Below are 10,215 nucleotides of genomic sequence, written 5' to 3'. Positions count from 1 at the left end.
TCTTCCTTGGCACAGATAATCCAGTGCTGACTATTTCAAAGAAGCATATGGTGCCCAAGGATTGACCTTTGGAGAGCTATGTATAGAATGTGGACATTCTGAGATTTGTGCCATTATGTGAAAACAGGCGGTCAGCAGTTACCCATAACAGTTGTTTAAAATAGCACCTAAAAAATATTTAGTATCTTCCTAAAATGGGGTTTGACAATAGAGACTACCCCAAAGTAGAGTTGTTGGGATAATTGAGTTAATATTTGTCCTTTATGTTAACCACCAAGAAGCAAGCAGTCAGAAGGCATCTCTGCAAAACACTGTTCACCCTTGCAGCATGGCCAACCAGTGCTGTGTCTGCCCAGTCCCAATTGCATTACATTCTGATAAACATCCATGGACAGTTATGAAGAACACCTAAATTTCATAATTTGGCTCCTCTCGAGAAGAAATATCCCAAATCTGAAGGAGTGTTGGAGGTGGAACAAATCAATTTAGCTAACGAGCATGCACCTTACCCCAGTGCTCTGGGCTTCAGCATCTTGAGTTCAGGACTTGTCATCTCCCTTCTGGAATAAATTTCCCCTCTAGACACATTACTCTCACTCCCCTTATAGCTGTACCAGGTTCATACTCTAATTTCTCAGATTTTGTTACGTGAATCAGTCCAGTGTGTAACACTGAGTCTGAGGAATCATGAGTCATGTGTTACACACATTTCCCACTTTTATCTTTGCTTGGTGGAATGTGTTGTAGCGTTTTAAAATAGATCTTGGTCTCCTTGAACCTTTATATTCAAATTCATTCTTAGGGTGAAAGAAAAAATTATGAAGTCAAATGTAAAGAACAGACTTCTTGTAAACCCATGACTAAGCAGCCACCCTCAGTGAGCAGAGAGAGACGTCCCCATCAGGCCACTGCCCCACCAGCACCTTCTGCTGGTCCTTCAGTCCTGAGCAAGAAGACTGGAGGACCTGTGCCCCCAGCATGTATTCGTACTGGTGATGCAGACAAAATAAGTTAATGCATTCAGAATTCCTAATAAGTCTGACATCCAAATGTAAAGAAAGTGGAAACTTTGAAATGTGCTGAATTTTAGAGAGGGGGTGTGCCATTTATAGGAGCCCAAGAATTTTAGTGTAGTGGGTGTAAATTTCACAACCCATAAACTCACTCTGTTACAAAAGTATTTTTTAAATCTCTATTTCCAGCTCCCCTTCTGCTGGTTAGCAGAACATTTATTAGCTGTTATCTTTGTAAAGTAGAATTGGATTGGGAGGAGGAACTTTTTTTTTACTTTGTATACTTCTGTGCAATTTTACTTTATTATTTTATGAAAAAGGGTCCATTCCTCCTAACTCCTAATGAAAATCCTTTTTGGACAAGATTCAGATGAACTCTGCTACCCAAGGAAAAGCAAGTGGTTGATGGTGACGCTTCAGAATTCTCCCAGCAGAACATGGCAGCAGATATGTTCTCCCCCAGAAGCCACCTTGTAAAACTCGATGTTCGAACTGATGCACCTACAGGTTACTGTTAAGAAATTGGACCTCTCTTAAAAACTTAAATATAAGATATGACACCATAAAACTCCTAGAAGAGATCATAGGCAAAACATTCTCTGACATAAATCATACCAATGTCTCCTTAGGTCAGTCTCCCAAGGCAATAGAAATAAAAACAAAAATAAACAAATTGGACCTAATCAAACTTACAAGCTTTTGCACAGCAAAGGAAACCATAAACAAAATGAAAAGACAACCTACAGAATGGGAGAAAATATTTGCAGAAGATGCAACCGACAAGTGCTTAATTTCCCAAATATATAAACAGTTCATAAACTCAACAACAACAACAAAAAAACAAGCAACCCAATCAAACAAATGGGCAGCAGACCTAAATAGACATTTCTCCAAAGAAGACATACAGATGGCCAATAGGCACATGAAAAGATGCTCAACATCACTATTTACTAGAGAAATGGAAATCAAAACTACAATGAGGTACCACCTCACACTGGTCAGAATGGCCATCATTAAAAAGTCTACAAATAACAAATGCTGGAGAGGGTGTGGAGAAAAGAGAATCCTGTCACACTATTGGTTGGAATGTAAATTGGTGCAGCCACTATGGAAAACAGTATGGAGGTTCCTCAAAAAGCTAAAAATAGAGTTGCCATATGATCCAGCAATCCCACTCCTGGGCATATACCCAGACAAAACTATAATTCAAAAAGGTACATGCACCCCTATGTTTATAGCAGCACTATTTACAATAACCAAGACATGGAAACAACCTAAATGTCCATCAACAGATGAAAGGATAAAGATGTGGTGTGTGTGCATATGTGTGTGTGTGTATACATACGTATACACACACACATACACACACACGCGTGCACACACACACACACAATGGAATATTACTCAGCCAACAAAAAGAATGAAATAACGCCATTTGCAGCAACATGGATGAACCTAGAAATGATTATACGAAGCTAAGTAGATCAGAAAGAGAAAGACAAATACCATATGATATCACTTATATGTGGAATCTAAAATATGATACAAGTCAACATATCTATAAAACAAAAACAGACTCGCAGACATAGAGAACAGACTTACGGTTGCCAAGTGGGTGCAGGGGTAGGGGAGGAAAGGAGTTGGAGTTTGAGATTAGCAGATGCAAACTATTATATACAGGATGGATAAACAACAAGGTCCTACTGTATAGCACAGGGAACTATATTCAATATCCTGTGACAAACCATAATGGAAAAGAATATATATAATATATATAAAAATAACTGAGTCACTTTGCTGTACAGAAGAAATTAACACATTGTCAATAAACTATACTTCAATAAAATTAAAAAAAAAAAAGAAATTGGGCCTCTAATAAGATAAAGAAACATTCTAGTGCCAGAAAATTGAGTTCAGTAAAAGCCGGAGGTAGAGTGGTAGGACTAATGAGGAGGGCAGACAGTGAGTGTGGACATCCCTATCGGCTCAATAGTTGACAGCCAGCACGGACAGGGACAGCTAGAGGAGTGGGGTAGACAAGCCCCGGAGTTCCCGTCTCTGGCTCTCTTCATTCCTATGACACTGCTTAGCAAAAGCATTTCTATGCAAGAGCATGACTCTTGCTGTTTCCCTAGTCCTAAGCTGTGTGGCATTTTGGATTTTGCAAATCATTCGGGATGGCCATATGGCATCCTAGGTTTAATTGACTGAAGTTGGGCATATGGCAGTGATAGCACACCTATCAAGCAAGTAAACCATACTATTTCTGCAGTACAAACAGTGTGATTTCCTGCCCATATCTGCTGTTTCTTAGGGTTTCCCCTAGACACATTCTGTGGTCTTGGTCTACTGCCGAGTGCCACAGCGAGCCCTCTATCTTCTAAAGATCACAGGGCTACTTCTCTGATGTACAGAACCTTACACAGACGTTAATCATCTGAATAGCCATTTGGGCAAAGTGGAAAAACACTGGGAACTCTAGACCACTGAGAAACGCATTTCTGCAGGATCTGGACAGCTTGTAAATTTGGGAGACTTTCCAAATTTTCCTGTTACAGAGTGTATCTTTACTCTTATCAGGCACTCAGATTTTTTTTTAAAAAGAATATTCTTAGCATTTATTTGTTAACTCAAATCAACAAATTTATCCTTTTGTAATAAGATATAAGAAATCAGGTAGGCAGTACTCAATTGTGATTACTGAAGCATGAACATTTCATAGCTACTTCTGGTTTAAGACATCATTAAATAATGTGTTAAACGTAAAGCTGAAACACAGTATTTGGGACACCTTTCAATATAAATGCATAAGTTAAATGTTTCCTGGGCTCAAGAAAACTGTTGGGTGGATTTGGGATTTTAAGCCATTAGGTGAGACTGAACTCAGACTAGTTTTGATGTTTTTCAAAAAACAGCTCGATGAATTATCTTACAGCATATATACAGATAACAACTACACAGATCAAGAAATATAATGTTGTTAGCACCAGAAAACCTTGAGCTCTTTCCTAATTGCAAATGTTTTTGTAACCGAACAGGATCCTATGGGCCCTTCCTGGGACAGACCCTTCCTCCATATCCTCTGTTTTATCTCCTCTCTGAAATACCTAGATCATAGTACCTGATGCACTTTTCCTGAGTTGTTTTACAGATGTGAAAACTACCACCAAATGGAAGAAACTAACTACTTGATGAACATGAGCATGTAGCACCCAGACCTACTGGCACCTAAGGATTGATAATGTTAACCCCTGTGACACTGCCCTATTACCTCACCATTAGCCAATCACAGAACTGTGCATGAGCTCATCATATAACCTGAGACTCCCCTCCCTCACCTTGCCTTTAAAAATGCTTTCCTGAAACCCATTGGTGAGTTGGGGTGTTTTGAGCACTAGCTGCCCTGGACTCCTTGTTTGGCACCCTGCAATAAAGGCTGCACTTTCCTTCAGCACAACCCAGTGTCTAAGTTTGCTTCATTTTCTCCTCTCCAAAGGTAAGCAATAAACTTTGGTATGCGTCTTCCTGGTTTTGAACTTTATAAATGGAATAATGTAACATGTATTCCTTCATGTTTGGCTTCTTTTTCCATGTAATGTTTGTGAGATTTATCAAGTTAATTGTACTTTGTTTTATTCACTAATGTATGGTATTCCTTATATAAAGAGCTTGTAATTATTTTACATTTGAAGGAAATGGGTTGTTTTCAGTTTGGTAAGATTATGAGTCACTTCTTAGATCAGAAAGATTTTTTTAAAATTTCTTCTTTCATAATTTAGAGAACAGTTCCTCTACTTTATACACGTAAGGACGTGTTCTGAGAATATGTAGGTGTGTTTAACAGGCTACAATTAAAATGACAGTGGTGTAATGACATGTTAACATAAGTGCTTAGTGTTGCATTTGCAATTCCTATTCCAAGTTTAGGATGATCACTTGGGGTATAAAATATTTATTTGCCCAAAGGGCATCCACAATTAATACGGCAACTGCTGACGGAAGGGTTCCAAATAATCAAATATCATTTTGCTGAGTAATCAACTTGCCAAATTATTTAGGAATTTTTTAAGTGTTGATATCTCTGCCTGTAAAATGGCAAACAGTCCTAGATCAAACATAAGATGATTTTACAACAATTTTTTTCAACTAACTAGCTTCTAGTGATTTGATTCAGAGCTTTTGAAGGAATTACAAATTGGTTTAGGCTTTTACAGAGTTCAGCAACATTTCCAAAAAAGTTTTACCATGTACTGGCTTCCAGAAATGTGTATAGAGAATGTGTGTGTATGGGAAAAATAGGATGAATGCACAGAAAAATGCTCGAGGCGTCATTAAGAATTATTTGTAATGGTAGAAACCATCAACCTTAAATCGTACGATCATTAGGTATAATCATGAGAATATCTTAATTCATACAAGTATTTGTTGATTAAATAATATGCTAAGTACCATGCAACACCCTGGGAATTATGTAGTGATCAAGACTGAGAGGTCCCTGAGGTTTCAACTGGAGATGGTGACTTGTAAGATCCTGAACTCACTTCCTCCCATGGACACCCGGAATCTACAGCTACAGATGGAACAAATTTCCTCTGAAAAAACCCTAAAGGCTGGCTGAGCAACTCCTATACGTTGGGTAAACAAGAAACAAAAACACATCAAAGCGGGTAGGAGAGACTGGGACACAACCTCACCACAAACTTCACCCCACCACACCCCACCCCTCCCCCAATTTCTCCCTGAAGAGCCAAGCCTTCCTACCCCACATTGGGCACCTCCACTTTTAAGACCTTCACCTTACAGACGAGCCCCCCAAACATCTAGAACATTTGAAAACGAACAGGGCTCCAGTCCTGGAGACCCAAAAGGCTCTAGCAAAACTGAGAAGGGCTCTTAAAGGGCTGGAACGCCCGGACTCACCGCCCCAGGCTCCACGCAGACTTGAAGTGAAGGAGGAAGCTCGTTTGCTTCTATTAAACGCGGCGTGTAGTTTAGCCCGCTCACCTGGGGCCACCGGTATCCTTCCGGGGAGACAGCTTGGCGCCATCCCCTTTTGCCCGAGCCTGGCTCCAGCCACCGGCGCCATCTTTTTTTGTTGTTGTAAACTATAGTAGGTCTTTCTATTTTCTTCCTGGCAGGTGCTCTCTTCCTCTCCCTTTGCTGCATTCCAGAGCCAGTATCGTCTGGAAGGAAGCTTTCACAGGTGTCTGGTGCCTCCGGTTCGGCGGCCGCCGTCCAGGGAACTCTGCTCAGTCACGCGGCTCTGTAGGCCGGGGGGGGGGGGGCGGTGTGTGTCTTGTGTTCCTGGTCCCCACAGGACTGGAACAATGGAGAGACAGTCGTGGCAGGCTACCACCCCCAGGACACTGCACAGACAGCTCACTGACACATACTCCCAGTCTTGAGAAAGAGCCCGTTTGCTGGTCCAGGAGCTCTGGCCTGGGGAGCATCCTTCCAGCCTCAGAGAATGGAGGCTAGCGGTCCCGGGCTTTGCGCTCTCCCTATGCCTCCCTCCAGCTCACCAGCACCGCCCAGAAAGGAGCTTATACTCTTGTCTGGTGCCCTGGTTTTTGAGGTTGCCACCAGGGAACACCTCTTCATGGCCTGGCTCTAGTGGCCCACAGGACTGTAACCAACAGAGTTCTTACACACTCACCACCCACAGGACACAGGAAGAGGCAATAGATCCAGGAGCTCAGTCTCCCTGTGAAAGTGGCCCATTAGCTCATCATCCATCATAACTGCAACCTGAGGGGCAGGCATCTAGTTAAAGACCAAGAGGTCCCTGAAATCATGAAGTTTGGAATTATAAAGGGAAATGGACATTAAGGAAATATTCATCCAAATATTTATTTAGTGTTAAAAGTGGTTAGTGCTATACACATAAACTTTCAACACCTTGGGTTCTGAGAGTTCTTTATAGATTTTGGTTACAAGTCCTTTATCAGATATATGTTTTGTAAATGTTTTCTCCCAGCTGGTGGTGTCAGAAACTTATTTTAGCCTGCTGGCAAACTAACAAGTGATCCTACCAGGGTGTTAAAGACACTGGCAGGACACACGAAGCTCCTGGGTTAGAGAAAAAGGACTTTGGAACTGCATATTCACATCTGTTTCATTTGCTCCCCCAAACGCTCCAAGACCCTTGAGGGACATGGAAAGGCCCAGGTAGGTTCTGCACACAGGGTGGATTTGTGTCACAGCTGAGAAACCCCAAGTTTAAATCCCCGATCATTTAAGGAGGGCTGATGGCAAAGCTACCCAACCTTTGCCCTGGTCAGGAAACAAGCATGCCCTTTGCCCCAGTGGGAGCCTTTATCTCTATCTTCCAAAGGTTTTTGTTACATATAGCTTTGAAAAAATAGTCCAGAACAAAAGTGGTTAATGCATTTGCTCAAAACATATGCAAAAAAAAAAAATGAAAGACCCAAGGAAAATCACCTCCCAATACATGACTTGTCTTTTCCTTCTCCTAGCAGTGTCTATTGAGGAGCAGAAAATTTTTGATAAAGTCCAAATTAGCAATTTGTTTTTTAATAGATCATGCTTGGAGTCACATCTAAGAAAACTCTGTCTGATCCAAGATCTCAAAGGTTTTTCCTATTTTTTTTCTAAATGTTTTATAGTTTTAGGCTTTATATATGGGTTTATGATGTTTAATTTTTATATATGGTGTAAGGTAATGATCAAAGTTCATTTTTTTTAACATATAGATATTTAATCACTCTAGCACTATTTTTTGAAAGATCATACACTTTCTGCTGAATTGCCTTTGCTCATTTGTCAAAAATCAGTGGTCTGTAAATGTGTGGGTCCATTTCTGCACTCTTTATTCTGTTCCATCGATCCATTTGATAGATTCCGTTGATCTGTCTTGATGCCAATACCACACTGTCTTGATTACTGTAGTTTATAAGAGCCTTGAATTCAGGTACTGGTAGTTCTCCAACTTAGTTCTTCTTTTTCAAAGTTTTTTTGCTATCCTAGATCCATTGTATTTCCATATGAATTGTAAAGTCAGTTTGCCATTTTCTATTAAAAGCTTGATGGGGTTCTGATGAACACTGTGTTGACTCTATAGACCAAATTGGGGAGAAAAAATATCTTAACAATATCGAGTCTTTTGCCTTATGAACACAGTAGATCTCTCCATTTATTTAAGTCTTTGATTTCCTTAGAAATGTTTTATAGTTTTTCAGTGTACAGGTCTTACACACCTTTCATCAGATTTATCACTATGTATTTCATAATTAGTTTTTCTATTTTCTTTCTTTCCCTATCTTTTTGCTTTCAGTTCTTCTTGAGTGCTTTTATCCAGACACACAGAGAGGTGTCGCCTTTTAAAATTCCTTCTGACAATCTTTTACTTTTTGCGTTATATAGTGCACTTATATTTACTTTAATTACTAATATATTTTTGCGCAGACAATTCAGACACAAATTCCATGTAACCAGTAATGCATGGGATACTTCCCAATCTCAGAGCTATCAATAAGCTGATGCAAAACCAGGAAGCTACTATGTCTAAGGTCCCTCAGCCTAAATCCTCTGCTTGCCACCCAGCCCCTTTAAGGGTAAGCAGACCCTGCCTCCTGGTCCAGTTGTTGCTTCCGAGAGAAGCAGACCAGAATCAGACCAGAGTGCTCTCCTGCTCCCTTCCCCCAGTTTCAAAGTACATTATCCTCAGCAAAATGGCAGCCACTCTACTTATTATGGTGTTCCACACACAAAAAGTCTGCGTGTCAGCCAAATGACAAATTTCAACATGCATTACTTTTAGACCACGCTGAAGAAAAAATCTGGTGGACTGACTTGAATCAGCTAATGAAAACCAGTGACATTTCTCAGGTTGAGTTCAAGTCTTGAAATATCCAGATTCCAAAAGAAAAGGAAATAATATTAAGAACCTATGGGGGAAAGAATATTGTAATCAATAAGTAAAGGTACTAATTACAGGATATATTTGAAAGACCTCAGATTTCCAAGGGAAACCAAGTACAAAAATAAGGTTAGAAACTGTGAACTCTATTTCTTTGTACAAAGTCTTAAATATCTCCCATGTGTGATGGCTGCAACATAAAAATGCCTAAATTGGCCAGATTCATTTTCTTTCTAGCATAGTATTAATAGCATCTTATACTGGCTATAACTTTGTCTCTACATTGTATCTTATACTGGCTATAATTTTGTCTCTTCCTTTCATTTATTTATTAAATAACATTATTTGGTACATTTCTATGTTACTGAATTAAATGTCCATATAAGTTAGAATGATTTTGGTGTTTCTGTGGGCTAACATGTCAATGTTTGTTTTAGAAGTAACTTTGTATTATGATATGAAAGCACCATGCTGGAGATTCCCAAAATAATATTTTCTGCCTTTCATTTCTATCATTTAAAGAAACCCAAATGAACTGGTTATTCCATATTCTAGGAGGAGACCCTATGTATATTATGATTAAAAAAAAAAAAAAGGCCTACAAGGTAAAAAATGTTTCAAACTTGATTGTGGTGCTGTTTACGTGAATGTGTGTGTTTGTCAAAACTCACAGAAATGTACACTAAAACGGATGAATTTTCCGGTATGTAAATATATAATTCAAAGAAGAAAAAAAATTGGGGCAGGATATCTTCTTACGTATATTAAAATGAATTTTAATAAGCTATTTCAATCTAAGCAAGGAACTTGGGTGCCAAATATCAATGTGAAGTGACATAAAACAAACACATTATGAACATCCAAAAATCTGGAATTTACAATGGGAATGTTGACAGCTTTTGAAATTAAACAGCACTCAATCACTAATTTTCTTGGAGGGTAAGATTTGTACCCTGCTGGGCTTATAATTTTGTTTTCTCTTTTTGTGCTGTTCATGTATAAATATTGCCAATTTCATTTGACACAAAAAAGGAAAACAACTTAATTTTGTTTCTAAGCTAGTGAATGACACAGAGACTACCCTCTAGATGAGACAGTGTAATATCAGCATCCTGGCAATGATTTGCGGGGTGGGGTGGGGTGGGTGGGAATCAAGCCATTTCGAATGTATTTGTAACAAGGAAACAAATTTATTGATTTTAAAAGACAAGACACCATTTTGTTTTGAAAAACACAAGAAAGCTAGCCTGAGTTCAAGTCTGAAATATTCAGAAAAATCCTACTAATATCTTTAGTATGTTCCAGTCATTTGTTTAAACAACA

The sequence above is a fragment of the Monodon monoceros genome, unplaced genomic scaffold (genome assembly GCF_005190385.1).
Source record: "Monodon monoceros isolate NGI ecotype Baffin Bay Population unplaced genomic scaffold, NGI_Narwhal_1 Super_Scaffold_5, whole genome shotgun sequence".
Classification (NCBI taxonomy): domain Eukaryota; kingdom Metazoa; phylum Chordata; class Mammalia; order Artiodactyla; family Monodontidae; genus Monodon; species Monodon monoceros.
This window is presented reverse-complemented; position numbering follows the sequence as displayed.